The 18,803-nt window shown below is 42.3% G+C and overlaps 1 long non-coding RNA gene across 1 annotated transcript; it reads left to right on the top strand.

Moving 5' to 3' along the window:
• The first annotated feature begins 15,837 nt into the window (after nt 1-15,837).
• Nucleotides 15,838-18,803, top strand: LOC114134531 (uncharacterized). The gene is made up of 3 exons (XR_003593399.1): nt 15,838-16,295; nt 18,080-18,224; nt 18,527-18,803. It is a non-coding gene; the product is annotated as an uncharacterized LOC114134531 (long non-coding RNA).

The raw sequence follows: 18,803 nt of genomic DNA, 5'->3' as shown, positions 1-18,803 counted from the left end.
AAAGACATTTTCTAGAAAATCTTTTTTCTAGAAAAGTTTCAAAAGTTAAACATTTTCAACATTTTAATTTTTTTTGCAGACACACTGAGGTTACTCTTAAAAAAAATTTATGTTTTGGTGGAAATTAATATTTATTGAAAATCCAAAAAAGAGATTTTCTGAGTATTTCAGCCATTGCAGCAATAAAAGTCGTGCATTTCTACCGAAAAAGTCAGAAATCGAGTTTAATCTTGGAAATCTTGTAGAAAAATGTCAAAAATTTCCAAGATTTTTCTACAAACTTTCTGAGAATACGTTGAAAATTTCACAGGTTTTTGGTGAAAATTTACTTCTGCAGTTGGGGGCCGCAAAAAATCAGTCCACTGGCCACAAATGGGCCCCAGGCCACACTTTGGACACCGAAAATGTTTTCAACTCATCAAAAGTTTTAGTCTTTAAAAAGCAGGAGGGATCTTTGGAGCAAAGAAATGAAACAAAACTAAATATCTTGTCAGTTTTTTTAAATAAGTGGAAGAAATCCCTACAGGTGGGAGGTTTCAAATGAAAATTATGATATTAATTTAATTTAATTGCAGCTTTTGTGTCATTATTCTCACCTGAACTTTATGCAACATAAAAAATTTTATTTTTATGATTTCCACGTTGGCTAATAAACAAAGATAAGGAGGTAAAAAGTTAGAGCAGCTGAGCTCTGCAGGGCTAAAAGGAAACCGAGACAATTAAACCGAGTGATTTCATCATGTTTTATTGCCTCCCAAAAGCTCAAAGTAATATTCTTGTCTGCTTTTGAAAATTACAATAGAACCCTCTGAAGACTGTGGCATCAATACGAGTTGGATTCAAGACGATTTTCCCACAGAGGGAAGTCAGACCTGTGTAACAATTAACAGCGTGACGAGCGCAACAATAAACACGTAAAGCATCGAAGGCAGCAGAGATAAGGTTAAGCTCCGTTTTATTGCCAAAGGTTCCCACAGTTCTGTGCGTTCAAAGGACTTCACCGAACCACGCGCTCATAAAACTGCAGATCAGCAAAATACTTCCACCCACACAGTTAAAAAACAAAGAGGTAATAAAATGTGTTCTTACTTTTACTAATTCGACCTAGAATTGCTTTGGAGTGAAAAAAAAATAGAGCTGGAAGTGGAAATCAGCCAGGAAATGAAGCGTAATAAAAAACATAATGGGTTTTAATAAACAGAAATGCTACTGCATATTTAGAAAACAGTCAGAGTTTTCTAAACTCTGACTGTTAAGTTTAAGTTTTAGTTCAACATTAACTTAAAAAAGTTTAATGTTTTATTCTTCTGTAAATCTGTAATCCGAAAACTAGAAATAAAAACATTTAGATTAATTCACCAGTTTATTTTTTTATACAAGAAATAAAATAAATTAAAACTAATAAATATTAAGTAAAAAATGTTCACTATAATAATGGCTCTCCACCCTGGGCGCCTTTCAATCAAGGGGCGACACTAATAAACAAGTTTTCTTTTGGTGTCATATCGTAAGAAAACATGGCCGTCTACCACCACTGATATTCCTATTTAGTGCTAAATTAAACCGATTAAACGTGAACTGAGACTCTTTTCAACACAATTTTAGATTTAGAAAATTTTAATGTTGTGCATTGAGACATATTAAAATATGACATAAAAATGGGTCAAACTGATCAGAGATCTTTTAAAACAGTTTTTGTGAGATATTTTCTTACTTACTCATTATAAATACACATTAGCAATAGAAAAACTCCAACCCTGGATAGAAAGGCGCCCAGGGTGGAGAGCCTTATCACATGTTGTAAAAATAATGAAAAAAGATATACATATGTATATATATATATATATATACATATTGCTTTAAAGAGGAAAAATAAAATCTGAAATGCTGTTATCTATTTACTTAACATTTATTTTTTCTATATAAAGATTTTTCTGTATAAAAAAACAAACTGGTGAATTAATGTAGATATATAAATTTCTGATTTTTGGACTGAGAACTGGATTTATATTTTGAAAGAGCTGAAGAATAAAATATTAAGCTTCACTTCTCTTTGAGTGTCTTCTGAATATATGTTTTTATTTTATTTTATGTATAAAAAGCCCAAAAACAAACAGGAGAGCTGTGAATTTCAACCAAAACTGAACTGAATTCTGACTTTGTCTTGAACTAAAACACGAATAAGCTTTTAGATAAAAAGGATTAAACTCTTTAATAATTACCCTGAGAGTTGGGTCAATAAAATCTTATCAGGGACGGTGGGAACTGAGACGTTTTCCTGGATTTATAATGTCTTTGATAACCGGCGCGCCGTAAAACCCTGGGACGATCTCTTTCATGTTGTGGACTTTAAGCATTCCTCCCATCATGTGGGTGTTTGTTCGTGCTGGCATATCGAAAAGCACCAGCATTTCACTGCTGTCTGTCTCCGACTCACTGCTATTTTCAGGAATTTATGGAATAAAAAAAGATAGAAATGTTTTAAACAGTTTAAAGGAAACTCAGAAGAGATTTGCAAGGTAAACATGAACAAACAGGTCCGACTAATTTAATGTTTGCAGAGTTGATCACCAAAACCAAATATGCTGATTTTTGCTTCATTAGAAATATTTTATGACAAGAAAATGCCTTAAAAAATTCCCAGGAAAAAATTAAAGCAATCCAAGATGCTTAACATGTAAAATAATATTAGAAAATAGAATAAAATGTGGTTAAATATTAAAACGAACAAAAAAAAAACAGGAATCCAAAACCAACTCAGAAAGGCAGATTACTGTTTCTAAATATAATCTTGGCCACATTTTGGAGACAAAATTGAAATATTTTGACGTAATGACAATCGGAAAGTGTCAAAACGCCACCGGAGCTGTGGCAGCATCATGATGTGTGAGGTCATCGGTTTATAACCTGCAAGTTTGGCAAAACAACAAAAAGAGAACCAGGAAGGGGGCAAATACTTTAACGTTCTGCCTTCCTAATCTAATTCTCCGTCTTCATTGCGTCCAAACAGCAGCGTTCATAAATTAGCAGCATTGTTGTTAATCATGCATGTGCCTTCCTGCCTGCACCGCCCAGATGGGACCTTTAGCTTCCACCTGCCATCAGAGGCGGGACGGCAAACAGGCGACGGAGGGTTCCGACATGTCAGCAGCAGAAATTAGCAAACTGCACTCCCAACTGTGACACAGCCAGCGAGGAGAATAAACTCCTGTCTCTCACTTCGTCTTTCCTTTAATTCTCCTTCTCAAACCACTGAGAGACAGTGAGCGTCAGCCGGTGGATTTTTACAGCTCTCCAAAATCATTATTGGCAATTAGCGTTCGTCAGGGAAGACAGCAGCTGCTTGTAATTACAGGTAGCCCCTCATTACTTCTCCGTGTAGGGAAGAGGAGGGCTGGGAGGGAGAGGGAAAACATGTTCCAGAGCCAGTGTTTATCCTTATTTATATAATTCTTTACTCGTGATGTGAAGCCACATAATGTATACCTGCTATAGCAGAGTGTTTGGGGCTTCAGCAGGTGCAGCTTCTGAAGAGGAAGAACTACTCTCCTTGTAAACATTAGCGCTAGCATTCTACGGAGAGCGAAACGTGCCAGATTACCGTAAGATAACTTCTGAAATAATTATTTAATGGTGTCACTAATTTATTAAAACTGGAAATGAATGAAAATAATTAGATCGGTCATTGTTGTTTTTAAAAAAACATAAAAAGTCAGTAGAATGTGCTGAAAAGTTGCTCAATATATATGGAGAGCAAACAGCCCAAATTAAAATATATTAATTACTTGTATATGCCTCACCTAAATGTTTTTGATTTAAAGTGTAATAAACTGCCCCTGAGAAAATACAATACACCCTTGGCCGGGGGAGGGGCGTGGTCATGTGTGGCGATGAGAGGAGGGGGCGTGGTCATGTGTGGCGATGAGAGGAGGGGGCGTGGTCATGTGTGGCGATGAGAGGAAGGGGCGTGGTCAGGAATAAAGATGCCCTGTTGTTGACTTAAAAATTAATTACACTTTAAGATTAAATCAAAAACATTTAATTGAGGCATATATAATGAATTAATTTATTGTAATGTGGCACTATTTACTCTCCATATATATTTAGCAACTTTTCAGAGCATTCTAACAACTTTTTATTAAAAAAACAAGTGAAAAATCTATTCATTTGTGTTTATTTTCAGTCCTAATAAATTAATGACTCATTTATTTTATTAATTATAATTTGGCACTCTTCACTTTCCATATATTCACTCCCGTCAGGTCTGTAAGATCTTAGAGGTTAAGGTTGAGATGACCTGACGTCTCAGGTCAAACTCCTCTGCTGCCGTTCCCTGAAAACGAGCGGCGCCTGGCACGGCGCGGGGCCTCCAACGCATCCGTGAAGTTTATTACACCGATGATTAAAGAGTGGATGAAATTAAAGCATTTCCTCCTTAATCATAGCCGGGCATCTTGGCTCGCTCAGGAGTGGCCGCCACCCGACGGGCCAGAAACTCCCTTCAGAGGAAAGTAATTTAGAAATGAGTCAGTCGGCTGATATTAAAGCCTTTCTTACCTCATCGGCATGATTTTTGGTTTTAAGGTTAAGCTGTTCTCATCTGCAGATCCTTTCAATAAACCAGGGGCATCAAAAATTAACATTAAAGACAAATTTATCCATTTTGAATAAAGAAAACAGAAACCAAAATCATGATTTAGATTTCTTCTTTTTTAAATTTTCATTCTGGTTTTCTTTAATGTTAAACAAATCGGGGGAACATCGCTTCAATGGAGCAAAAATATAAATCATTATTTATTCAAAAACTGGAAAACATTTAGTCTTCAAAAGCTGCATGTTTATGTTGTTCAAGAAATGTGACAAACTTTTTAAAAATGTTCATTCTGAGATTAATTTTGTGTTTTCAGGGGAATTTTCTTTAGACTTTTTGAAATTTTCTGAACTCCAAAAACGTCTAAATTGATTTTTTTTTCTTGAAAATCTGTGAAATTAATCTCCAAATTTGAGTTTCTTTCTCACATTTTGTCACTTTTCAAGTTCAGAGAATTTCCATGTTTTTTAATGAACATTTCTGAAATTAATCTCCAAATTTCTGTTTCTTCTCATGAATTGTTGATTTCTTTGAGCTCAAACTAATTCCTAAATCTTTTGAGTTTTTTTCTTGCAAATATTCGACTTTTTGAGCTCAGAGAATTTCCAAGTTTTTTCTTGGAATTTAAAAAAAATTAATCTCATGATTTTTATTTATTTATTGGTGGAAACGTTTTTTTTTCTATCTACAATAGCCTGAAAATGCCATAGTAGTAATAGTTAAGAAAAACCAGACAGTCTTACTAAAATCCTTTAGACTGTCTTCCTAAAAACTGAAAAAGAAGAGGGATTAAATTTTTAACTATCAATTTGAGTCCAAATCAACAATAAAATGACTCTTTGAGGAGGAAAATATACATTTTGGTTCATCTGTGCAGGAGTTTATTTCTTATTCTGAACATAAGAGGGATGTGGACATCCGATGCCAACAATCTGACACATTTGGAGAATATTTCTTGCCGTTTATTTAGTTTTTATCTGCATCCCTAAAGGTATAATCAATATAAATAGAACCAAGTTAACAAGCTTTTTCCTTAGGAAAAAGAGAATAATAATAGTAAATAAAAGGCATTAAATCTAAAATAGATGTGGGATTCTGAGAAACTCCTGCAGAAAAACATAAAACTTGAGAAGTTTTAATTAGAGGGTGTACATACTTTTCCTGGTTTTGTTTTTCCTGAGTGCTTGTGAAGCGCTGCTTGTGCTGAACTCAGCCAGACGGAGTTTAGGTTCAGGTGAGAGGATCTTCTCCTCAACAAGGGGGTCATGTTTGCTACATGTGAGGTTTCGCTGCTCCAGGCTTGCTAGCGGCTGCCAGAAATTAGCCTATTAGCCTCCTCTGTGTTAAAGGAACAGTCCGCAATTATTCTAACCACTTCTGTGGGACATTTCGATTCAAATGCTCCAACAAAAGCAAAAAAAAACAAAAAAACAATAGTAGCTCTTTCACAACTATTTTAACTGTTAGTTCGGAATAATAATAATGAAAAACAGTCTCTTCAGACCTTGAGGACGTCTGTGAAGCTTCACTCGCTGCATTTTCTCTGCACACACACGCCGGCCGGCTCCGGCTCAGTTACAGTACAACAAGCGGCGTCCTGGCAGCGGAGCCGCTCGCGTTCACGGGGCATCGCCGCTTTTCCACTGTACACCGTCCAACGCAAATACAAAGAACAACTGTCACATTCAAACTGGAGCTGAAAATGACTGGCTGCGTTTCGATTCATCTTGTCTGTCCGGGTCCCTCTTTTTCATTTGCTGCCACAAAAAAGTTGGAACTGTATGAGAACCCCGCGCTAGAGAGAGAAGATCAAGTGTGGAAGGATTTAACAGATGGAAGTGGTACTAAATGAAGCATTAATGCATGGAAGGTATAACGCCGCTCTGCAAGTTAGGAGTTTACGCCGGGAAGGGCGAGATGCTCCCTCTTTACGGTGGAAAACAGTAGTTTATGTCATTTATCAACTATTTAAGTATCTTCTCTTTTTATCCAAATGATTAGTTGGAACATTTTTAAGTAAGATGGTACATTTAATCAGCTTTATTACCTTAAGAAGAAACTGATTATGTGCTGAAGCGAAGCACAATTTTCTAATTACGATGTTCCCTTTTAATAAGAAAAGCAATTAAATTATTTAAAAACATACTGCGCCATCATCCTCCAACCACTTCCTGTCGTCTTCTCTGTTGTTTCTGCCAGTAGTAACATCCGGTTGTTGATCTTGTGACTCATGTCATGCAAAAAAAGTAAAAAATACTTCTATTGCAGTTCTGTGAAATACATTTAAAGTCTGGTTCATTTGGCAAGATGTGAATGCTAATCAAACTCTGATCCTTCTACAAACCTTAGTTCTGATTGAAGTGAATCTGGTGTGGAGTAAATGTGTATGTGTATGTAGTCCACTTCCTGCTACCAAAGCAGGAAGTGGACTACAGCGCAGGGCTTTCTAGGTAAATACAACCAGAACAAACACGTTAGCCTAGCGTTAGCAGGAAAATAGCTTGTGGTCTTTACCAAAGACAAAAGAAAAATCTCCAACTGCTAAAATCTGACGCCATTTCCTCTATTTCTGTATCCATTTTGCAAAGAAGAAAGTTCCACCAAAGTTGATTCACTTTTTGCACTTTTTTGCAAAAAAAAGTCTATTTTAGTCTCAACTGTAGTGCCACCCAAGTTGCTTTTGGCAATAAGTTAATGTCTGGAAACAGGAGTCGGTTAAAAAGCCTTCCAATTGTTGAGTCACATTTCCTGGCCGCTGCGCCGTTTCCTAGCAACCCCAGCAGCACTCCACCCGTTACCTAGCAACCCAAGTTGAGTTCCAGTGCATTTGGTCAGCTGGTTTTTATGCATTGTATAACAGCCGCTGGAAAAGAAAAATGTTCTGTTCTTCTATTGATTACTTACCATCCAGAAACCAGTAGCTGCATTCTTGTTTTTTTTGTGTGGAGGAGGCTCCACTAATGCTTTTCAAAGCTGAACAGTTGTATAATTGCACATCTAGTTTCAGGTGTGCATGTAAATGGTGAGATGGGGGCAAAACTGACCAAACTAAAATCTCATTATCTAAGAATGATTTTGTGTAGAAGTGTAACAAGCGTGTTTTGAATAGGCCACAGACTTTTCCTAACCTGTTCAAGGAAGCATAATAACACACCTAAGTTGCATCTGGACAGTAGCTACTGTGGCAGCTTTGAGGAATGCCGTCGTTTTGCTGTTCTGATCCTCGCAGAGCTGCAGCGCTGCATTTTAAACTGTTGAGTCAGATTTCATTTAGCAGCTCTTTCATCTGTTTTAACTCAGCGAGGCGAGGCATCCCGGCGTGTCCATGAGTGTGTGTGTGTGTTTTCGCAGATTTAGCGGCCGAGACGTGTGTGAATTTGCGTGTGGGCCTTGGTTGTTTGTGCTCGTTACATTTCCACATGCGTGTCTGTGTGTGTGTGTTTGCTTCCAACCGAGAGCTATTATGTGGAGACAGCAGGTATAATATCTGCAAACCTCTGCTGCTGTGCTGGATAAGTAATGGCCTCAAGACGTCACCTTTATCTGCAGCCGCATTCGCTATTCCTCCGCCGTACGCAGGTACGGTTGTCCCGCCAGGCCTCCTCCTCCTCCTCATGAGGAAGGCAGATAGGGCCGTGACTGACACATTCATTTCCTTAACGGCTGCGGATGCAGACGCTTTCTGAAAGGCGAGAGCAATATATCCCGAGCGAGTCGCCATCACGCTCTGCAAAAACAGGGAGAGGACAGATAGGATGAGAGAGAAGAGCAGGAGGAGGTTTAGGAAGATGCAGGGCTGACGCTAGCGAGACGGAGATAGGTGAAACAAAGGAGGAGCGGGATGGGGAGTGAGTGAGCTGCGTAGTCCGGGGCTCCATGGGAGGTTCAGCCCAATCATTTATAAAAGGTAAATGCTGTCAGGACGCGGGGCGTTTAAAGGCGCGGCGCTGCAGGTGTGATTTATGCTCTCGGTACGGAGCTATAAATCACCCTGCCTTTGTTTCCACAGGCTGCTGCTGCTGCCGCTGCATCAAGGCACAACCATCCCTGCCTTGCCTCTACACACACACACACACACACACACACCCCGACGAGCCGAGTGATGGACATGGATGGATGGAGAGAGGGGAGATGTGGGCTGGAGTTTATTGGTGGGATTTGTTGAGTCAGAGTTGTGGATGAACTCCAGTCGCACTAAAATCCATGAAAAAAGTCACATTTACCCAAAGAGTTTCTCATTTTTTCCTTCACTGCTTAAGTTAGATCATATTTTGCACACTTTTGTTCTTCCATTTGGGTCTCAACTGCTTCCAGAAACAGCCCAAACACTTAAAAAAAACCCAGATGTTTTTTTAGTAATAACTTAATGATTTTTTGGTGTCTAGAAAAGAAGCCCTTTCAAAAACTTTCAAATTAGAGTCATATTCCATGGGCACTGCGCCGTTACCTAGCAACCACCGTGGAATTCTGCCCATTACCTAGCAACCCAAGCTGAGCTCCAGCACGTTTGGTCAGCTGGTTTTACCAATGTATGCGCTGTACAATGTACAATCCTAAACTGTTCAAGGAACCATAACAGGTTAGATTTGTTTACCTCTATAAGAAACAGAGAAGGTTTAATATTCTGCACAATAAACACTAAATATAGCTGCTGATTTTTGTATTACAAACAAATTTAAATGGATGCAAAAGGCTGGTTCTACCACAGCGAGCCATAAACTGGTACAAGATTCTCACACCACAAAAAAACTTAAATATAAATATAAGGTTTCCAGTATTTACTCAAAACTATAAAAGAAAATGATTTCATTTAAACTACAACTGCTGCTAAAATAACTAAACATGGAAATAAATACAGCTCTATTAAAGCCTTTATTTGTTGTTACTTTGAATATGATAAGTAGGTTTAAGTGCAAAACTGAAATGAAACCTTTCAGTAATTTTCTACAAAAGATTATTCCTAAAGTTATTCCAGTCAGTTTAAACGCATTCTTTAAATTCTTAGAAGTTTTCATTAAAACTTTGCATTCAAGTCTCCATTGTGCAGAGCAAATCAGAGGTTATGTTTTGTATTTACAAATCAGCACTTTCAAGCGCGTCAGCAGTGAGGACATAGGCAGTATTATGTGGGCTGTGTGGGAGGAACTGGCGCTCCGGCGAGGTCAGAAGTCCAACTTATGACCGTCACATTGTCGGCATTCTTAAGCTGGCGCAGACAAAGCCCTTTGTTCTCCAGAAAACACCCACCGCTCTGGCTATGCTGGTAAACGGGTGAAAGTTCCCGAAGTCTGATCCGTGCGCATGAATTTGTTGGATGAATGACAGCCGGGATGTTTGTGAGGATCCCCATGTGACCGTTGGCTTCAGGAATCATGATGGAGCCGTGAGTCACTGCGTCGTGAGTCAATGACCTCCTGAAAATACATCGAATGACTCAGAAAGAAGAAAGCACCCTCCACACTTACCGGCACCCCTGGCACAGACGTGTAAAACATAAAATCTGTTTTGCAGAGGCGTATTCTCAAAGTGAGAATTTTCCAAGTTAAGAAACATAATTTATGTTGCACTTCTTTGATTCCTCTTTTGTTGGTACTTTCACCTGATAGTCTGGTAGACTCGGTTTGCTTGGGACCAAAATGGCTACATTTGTTACATTTTCAGCTGCTGCGGTTTGCTTAGACCAAACCCTTTGAGCAACCTGTTCCCCTCCACGTCTTTGGGGGCGCTGCACCAAAAACCACTGAAAGAAACAACATATAAACCTCTGAAGACACTGAGCGCAACTTCCTTCTTTACAAAACTGAAAATAAATGGAGTGGTCTCAGATTGTAGCAGTTGGAGAATTTCTCTTTGTTTTGGTAAGATACCTTGAGACATTTATCCTGCTGGCAGGATTTTTGTTTTTGTTGTATTTACCCAGAATGCCCTGCGCTGTAGTCCACTTCCTGCTTTACGAGCGGTCTCCGGTCTGCTTGGTGGTCACATATACATTCGAAAGGCACCAGAGTTCACTTCAACTGAACCCAGAATGAGGTTTGGAGCACCAGAGTTTGTATTTTTTGGTTCAATTAAGCGTTCACTCCTCCCCGGACAAACCAGACTTTCTAGACAAACGGACTGGAGTTGGATTAACGCGACTGAACAGGAGAACACTGAGCGTAAATTTACACCAGCCCTGTTTAGTCCACTTTAAGGAAATTGAAGTTTGCTTGAAAGTCAACTTTGCTTGAACACATAATCACCAAAAATGTGAACTCTGGTCTGCCAGTGCAGGGCATTCTGGGTAAATACAACCAAAACAAACATGCTAGCCTAGCGCTGGCAGGAGAAATAGGTGGAGAACTTTTGCCAAAGAAAAAAGAGAAATCCTACAACCTGTAAAAAAGGAAGTTGCTCTCAGTGTCTTCAGAGGCTTTTGTGTTGTTTCCTTAAGTGGTTGTTGGTGCAGCGCCCCCACAGGTGAGGAGGGGAACAGGTTGGCTTGATTCAGCAGAGAGAAAGAGAACCACAGCAGCTGGAGATGGAGCAGATGGTGAAGTCTTGGTTCAAACTGAATTGAGTCTACTCGACTATTACTTGGGAAAACACACTTGAAGCTTTTTGCTCAATTAATAAAGTCTCATTAATTAATTGAACTGCAATTTAAGAGTCATTTTTGACGTATTTCACTTGACAATTTGTATTGAAGATTTTGACTATGGCCGGATGGTGGACCAGAATCGCCTCGAAGCCGTGCGGAAGTCTTTCTCCATGGCCTCTCCAAACTCCTCCCACGCCCGAGTTTTTGCCTCAGCAACCGCCCGAGCCGCATGCCGCTTCGCCCGCCGGTACCCATCAGCTGCTTCCGGAGTCCCACAGGCCAAAAAGGCCCGATAGGACTCCTTCTTCAGCCTGACGGCATCCCTCACCGAAGGTGTCCACCAACGGGTTCGAGGGTTGCCGCCGTGACAGGCACCGACAACCTTGCGGCCACAGCTCCGATCGGCCGCCTCGACAATGGAGGCACGGAACACGGTCCACTCAGACTCCATGTCCCCCACCTCCCCCGGGACGTGTTCGAAGCTTTGCCGGAGATGGGAGTTAAAGCTCCGTCTCACAGGGGATTCCGCCAGACGTTCCCAGCAGACCCTCACAACACGTTTGGGCCTGCCAGGTCTGACCGGCTTTCGCCCCCACCACCGGAGCCAACTCACCACCAGGTAGTGGTCAGTGGACAGCTCCGCACCTCTCTTCACCCGAGTGTCCAAGACATACGGCCGCAGATCCGATGAAACGATGACAAAGTCGATCATCGAACTGCGGCCTAGGGTGTCCTGGTGCCAAGTGCACATATGGACACCCTTATGCTTGAACATGGTGTTCGTTATGGACAATCCATGGCGAGCACAGAAGTCCAGCAACAGAACACCGCTCGAGTTCAGGTCGGGCGGGCCGTTCCTCCCAACCACGCCCCTCCAGGTCTCACTGTCGTTGCCCACGTGAGCGTTGAAGTCCCCCAGCAGAACAAGGGAGTCCCCAGGAGGAGCACTCTCCAGTACCCCCTCTAAGGACTCCAAAAAGGGTGGGTAATCTGAACTGTCGTTCGGCCCGTAAGCACAAACGACAGTCAGAACCTGTCCCCCCACCCGTAGGCGGAGGGATGCTACCCTCTCGTTCACCGGGGTAAACCCCAACGTACAGGCGCCGAGATGGGGAGCAACAAGTATGCCCACTCCTGCCCGACGTCTCTCTCCCTGGGCAACTCCAGAGTGGAAGTATGTCCAGCCCCTCTCAAGGAGACTGGTTCCAGAACCAGAGCCATGCGTCGAGGTGAGACCGACTATTTCTAGCCGGAACCTCTCGACCTCACGCACTAGCTCCGGCTCCTTCCCCACCAGAGAGGTGACATTCCACGTCCCAAGAGCCAGTTTCTGCAACCGAGGATCGGACCGCCAGGGTCCCCTCCCTTGGCCGCCACCCATCACACAGTGCACCCGACCCCTTTGGCCCCTCCCACGGGTGGTGGGCCCATGGGAGGGGGGGCCCATGTTTCCTCTTCGGGCTGAGCCCGGCCGGGCTCCATGGGTAAAAGCCCGGCCACCAGACGCTCGCCATCGTGCCCCCCCTCCAGGCCTGGCTCCAGAGTGGGGCCCCGGTGACCCGCGTCCGGGCGAGGGAACATCAAGTCCAAGGTTTTCCTTCATCATTGGGGTCTTCGGGCCATTGGGGTCATTGGTCCACCATCCGGCGTCTCGGGGGGGGAAGCGGTGCAGCACCAACACTGTTTATAGTGGGGATGGTGTGCTGCTGACCTCTACTCGGGACGTTGTGGGCCGGTGGGCAGAGTACTTCGAAGACCTCCTCAATCCCACCAGCATGCCTTCCACTGAGGAAGCGGAGCCTGGGGACTCTGGGTTGGGCTCTCCAATCTCTGGGGACGAGGTCGCCGAGGTGGTTAAAAAGCTCCTCAGTGGCAAGGCCCCGGGGGTGGATGAGATCCGCCCGGAGTTCCTTAAGGCTCTGGATGTTGTAGGGTTGTGTTGGTTGACGCGACTCTGCAGTATCGCATGAACATCGGGGGCAGTTCCCCTGGATTGGCAGACTGGGGTGGTGGTCCCCCTGTTCAAAAAGGGGGACCGGAGGGTGTGCTCCAATTATAGAGGGGTCACACTCTTAAGCCTCCCTGGCAAGGTCTATTCAGGGGTCCTGGAGAGGAGGGTCCGTCGGATAGTCGAACCTCGGATTCAGGAAGAGCAGTGTGGTTTTCGTCCTGGTCGTGGAACACTGGACCAGCTCTACACCCTCAGCAGGGTCCTGGAGGGTGCATGGGAGTTCGCCCAACCAGTCTACATGTGTTTTGTGGACTTGGAGAAGGCGTTCGACCGTGTCCCTCGGGGAGCCCTGTGGGGGGTTCTCCGGGAGTATGGGGTACCGGGCCCTTTGATACGGGCTGTCAGGTCCCTGTATGACCGGTGTCAGAGTCTGGTCCGCATTGCCGGCAGTAAGTCGGGCTCGTTTCCGGTGAGAGTTGGACTCCGCCAGGGCTGCCCTTTGTCACCGATTCTGTTCATCACTTTCATGGACAGAATTTCTAGGCGCAGCCAAGGTGTTGAGGGGATCCGATTTGGTGGCCTTAGGATCTCATCTCTGCTTTTCGCAGACGATGTGGTCCTTTTGGCTTCATCAGATCGTGATCTGCAGCTCTCGCTGGATCGGTTCGCAGCCGAGTGTGAAGCGGCCGGGATGGGGATCAGTGCCTCCAAATCCGAGGCCATGGTCTTGAGCCGGAAAAGGGTAGAGTGCCTTCTCCGGGTCAGGGGGGGTGTCCTGCCCCAAGTGGAGGAGTTTAAGTATCTCGGGATCTTGTTCACGAATGGGGGAAGAAGGGAGCGGGAGGTCGACAGGCGGATTGGCGCAGCGTCTGCTGTCAAGCGGGCGCTGTACCGGTCCGTCGTGGTGAAGAGAGAGCTGAGCCAAAAAGCGAAGCTCTCGATTTACCGGTCGATCTACGTTCCCACCCTCATCTATGGTCATGAGCTTTGGGTCATGACCGAAAGAACGAGATCGCGGATACAAGCGGCCGAAATGGGTTTTCTCCGTAGGGTGGCTGGGCTCTCCCTTAGAGATAGGGTGAGAAGCTCAGTCATCCGGGAGGGACTCAGAGTAGAGCCGCTGCTCCTTCACATCGAGAGGAGCCAGTTGAGGTGGCTTGGGCATCTGGTCAGGATGCCTCCTGGACGCCTCCCTGGTGAGGTGTTCCGGGCACGTCCCACCGGGAGGAGGCCCCGGGGAAGACCCAGGACACGCTGGAGGGACTATGTCTCTCGGCTGGCCTGGGAACGCCTCGGGATTCCCCCGGAGGAGCTAGAAGAAGTGGCCGGGGAGAGGGAAGTCTGGGCCTCCCTTCTGAAGCTGCTACCCCCGCGACCCGACCTCGGATAAGCGGAAGAAGATGGATGGATGGATGGATGGACTATGGCACTTGACAACATGTAATGTCTATTACTGGTTTTCATAATTGCTGATGATGTGTTTATGTTGTTTTGATCATGTAAAGCTCTTTGAACCTTCTTGTTGCTGAAATGTGCTATAGCAATCAACTTGATTAAAGTATTGATCATGGTTAAATTCTGATCTCCTGAGATCTTTGGTTTGTCAGAGATTGTCTCTGTTCTCTGTGTTTCCAGTGAACAGTCAGCCTTGCTCTCTGCTCGATATTGAATAAAAGTGCATGAATAACCTGAGAGAAGGCGGTGGTGTGAGTGCGAGGGGCGGGGGGACAGAAATGGAGCTGTAACACGCTGCGAACATGAACAAGCTGACCTGAATGGCTGCTGGTATTCTGATTTCCCCCAGGAGCTCCTCTCTGGCCTGCGCCTGTGTTTTAGATTCCAGAGGGAGGCCATTAATGCTCAGCTGCCGACCTGATCCATATGTATGGCTGGCTGTTCGTTCTGTTCGGCTCCTGCCTCCCTGGCTGCTTACCTGGCTGTCTGAAAGCCCTAAATTAGTTCCCTCAGAGATAGAAATAGAAAAGCAGAGACGGTGAGGACAAAGGACAGCCGAGATTGTTTTACAAGATGCTTTCATGTCTCAGAAGAACTGTAAAAAACTCAGTCTGCAGATGGAGGACCTGTTGGAAATCAACTACAATACTCTGGATTTAAATTATATAAAACCAGTCAGTAGGAGGAAAATATATTTTGTGGTGGTTGTAAAGCGATGCAGTAAAAATTACCAGAATAATTTGGGTTATTTAGCCTGTTATAAGAGGAAAAATATAGGTGTTAATTTTTTTAAAGTTATATTTTGACCATGTTCATTAATTTATAAATGGCACATTTTCAAACTAAATATTTAGTTTACAACCTAAATATTTATCACTTTATAAATTATTAAAACTGAATAGCTCTTTACCGTTTGATATTCCATTTCCATTTATAGAAAATTAAATTTCTTATTAGCTAAGTATTGATTAGCTAGAAATACTGAAATTTCACCCTGTCATCCTGGCACAAAAACAAATATTTTTTTTATTGCTGTGTTTCCATGTAGCCAACTTGTTTTCGTCATTGCAGTTTGCGTATATTTTAAAATATATATATATATAATTTAAAGGACTTTGCTAAATAAGTAAAGATTGATTTGTGGACAGAGGTTAGGAAAATGCCTTAAATACTTAGCAAATATTTAGTTAGTACAGAGCTAAATACTTAACTTGGTTACTAAATATTTTGGAGTTAAATAGCGTATTCACTAAATATTAAGGTAAACCAGTGAAAGAAATGCTGCCATTTTAATAGCCTTATTAATCCAGTTCAGTAATAAATCTGTCAGTAAAATTGTTGTTTTACTAAGGTAGGATTGATTGCCTTAATTATCTGTCATTTAGCACTAATACTATAAAACTCTATCCCTTATAGGCTGTAAAACGTGTCAATCATACACATGTTCACAGGAAGAGTTCTTATTGGCTCTATCAGGAAATGCTGACTTCTGATTGGTGAGACCGCTTAAGTCCCGCCCTGAAAATCGGCACTTCCGGGAAGAAATCCCAAGAAAGACGGAGCAGAGCCGATGTTAAGCTATGAAGAGAGAAATGGAGAATTTTGAAAGATTAAAACGTTTGAGATTTATATGTTACCTGTCTGAAGAACGGTGTGTGATCCGACAGCCCCAGGTTCGGGACAACAACCAGAACAATAAAACATTTGGCGAAGTTTTGGTGAGTTACAGCAGCTCAGTAAAATGGCTAATAGCCGACTAGCATATGGGCGACGCCATTACTGACTGGCACTAGTTGTGCCAATTAACAGCTAGGGGTGAAACTTTTTGGGCAATTTTTGTTGTATTGCATAGGCAAATATTTTGTTTATAAATTATGCATTAGACATTTTTATGTTATTTTTTCTTTATGAAAATATACAGAAACTTTAATCTACAAAATATTGTCATGTGCTGAGTACTTAGCACCACATCATACAAGTCATTTGCTGTTTCAGTCAAAACTTTTCATTGTCCTTTATATTCAAAATTGAATATTTTCTCTCAGTATACTTCTATGATAGACATTTGTATACGTCCATCAGACATCATATATATGTTGTATATTTGTAAATGCGGTAAAGAAAAATATCAAATGTAATTCAATAAATGCGGTTCTTATACCAGCTTTTCCATTGGTCTTATTAGTAAATTGACTCTACTTGCTTATAAAAAAGAGGAAAAATAATCTTCTGATTCTCTGTAAAATGCCACCTTTAATTTAAGTCGGTCTTAATTTGTCTTTGTTGCCAGCATTAATGATGAGTCGTGTTGGTTGATGGCTGAAATCTGTTCCTGAATTAATACTTGACGTACAGTCCAACTGCCTTCGCCTGAGGGTCTACTGAGAGCCATTTTAGCCTTAGCATTAAAAATGCAGGAGCCAGAAACTAAAGTGGATGTGAAGCGTCCGGATATAGCCGGCTCTTAGAGAAACCATTTAGCACTCAGCTGGAGTCCGAAGTCATTTTCACAATTATCGCAATGCATCCTGCCAGCAGACGGAGTTTCTGCGGCCGATGGAGATCTTTCAGCTCTGAGAACAACTTTTAACTTTCACTGCCAAGATTTTAACAAGTCAGAAACTCTCTGATCACTTACTGATCATTTCTACTTTGGCTAATTTACAATAATATGTCTTCTGATGCAGAACATTGAGAAATAGTAAACTAACATAAACCTTTAAACCACTGGAGATGATTGTACAATGTCTGAACCTTTTAGCTCTTTGTCTGATTCCAATCTCAGAATTTCTTTGCCAATTTTAGTTAAATTTGTTATTGACATTCACCAATTTGCACTAATAAAGTCCAATAAAAGTTGGTGCAAAGATGATGCTCCATGTTTTTCCCTTCCAAACTGGATTGTTTTTTCTTCTGACAAATGGTCAAACAAAATAAGGATAATGTTGCCTTTCAGACGACGCTCAGGGAATACTGTAGGAATTATGCTTAATTTATTTACTTTAATCTGTACCAGGGGTCTAGTATGACAACAGTTTAATGTAGTTAATATTAAATTACTTAATTACTAATATTACAAATTTATTTTGGTGATATTGTGACTTTATTCTCATATTTCTACTTTTTTGTTATGCTACTTTATTCTTGTATTATTACAACTGTTCTGGTAATGAGTTGTATCTCATTGTGTTGTGATTATTCTTGTGACTTTATTCTCGTACGACTTTTTTTTCTCACATGTCTTTATTTGCATTATTCATTTTCTCAGCCAATCTTAGAGTGTTTTCTAAAAACACTAATAGTTTCTAAATACTGTGTTGTACTTTAGTAACAGTGAATTACCTTACTAGGTATGTTTACTAGTAATGAGACAGCAGAAATATTATTGTACATTTTTGATTGGTTTGCATGGAGGAATGAGGAGCGAATTACTGCAGAGACATTCCTGAACCAAGTGCTATGAGAATTAAAATGCGTATGTTCTCATCCTGGTTAAAAATAGGCGGATTTATCATTAATGTTTCTGCTGGAGCCGGGTGTAGGGGACCAAATTACATCGGCGGAGTTGGAAGTAGATGGCTGGAGATGTGATGGTGAAACCCCTGGGCCACGCTCCTTTGAGGGAGAAACAGGAGATTAGACTGGAGGTGTGAGCTTGCAGTAAGATTACATTTTCTCTCTTTGTAATGGATAAGTGCTTCTCTTCTGCTTCTGTTTCACAGCGTTCAGTTTCTCCCTCTCCATCACCACACAAACATTTAAAAAAGCACGCACACACTCCAACGCACATCTCTCGTCTCCCTGCGTCCTCCCTCACTTGATCCTTACACCTACGTGCTACAGATGGTTTCATTTTATAAGAGATAAAACCACATTTGGTGGAACTGATTAAACAGAGGGAACAACATCCCCATCTGCCATTTATTCCAATCTGAAATTGCTTGGGCAGATGCTGACATCTTTGCAGATGATTGATTCACCCCGTCTGGCCGGAGTGGAGAGGATGGATCCTCCCTGGGGCGAAGGCTCCAGCGCAGTGTCACCTCACCAGATACGGACCCTCTGCTCCTCTAACCTCCCCCAACTCTGTATTTGTCTTCTGCAAGCTGCTGCAATCAGTGCAGGCCTTGATTGAACTTGGGCAGGTGAGTGGAGTACACTTTAATCATGACGCCAGTGCATGCCAGATTATCCCCTCTGCACGGGTGTGCAACCGGAGGAGGGGG

Source organism: Xiphophorus couchianus, chromosome 19, assembly GCF_001444195.1.
Source record: "Xiphophorus couchianus chromosome 19, X_couchianus-1.0, whole genome shotgun sequence".
In the NCBI taxonomy this organism is placed as follows: Eukaryota; Metazoa; Chordata; class Actinopteri; order Cyprinodontiformes; family Poeciliidae; genus Xiphophorus; species Xiphophorus couchianus.
The sequence above is the reverse complement of the archived record's forward strand: the minus strand, read 5'-3'. Positions and strand labels throughout refer to the sequence as shown.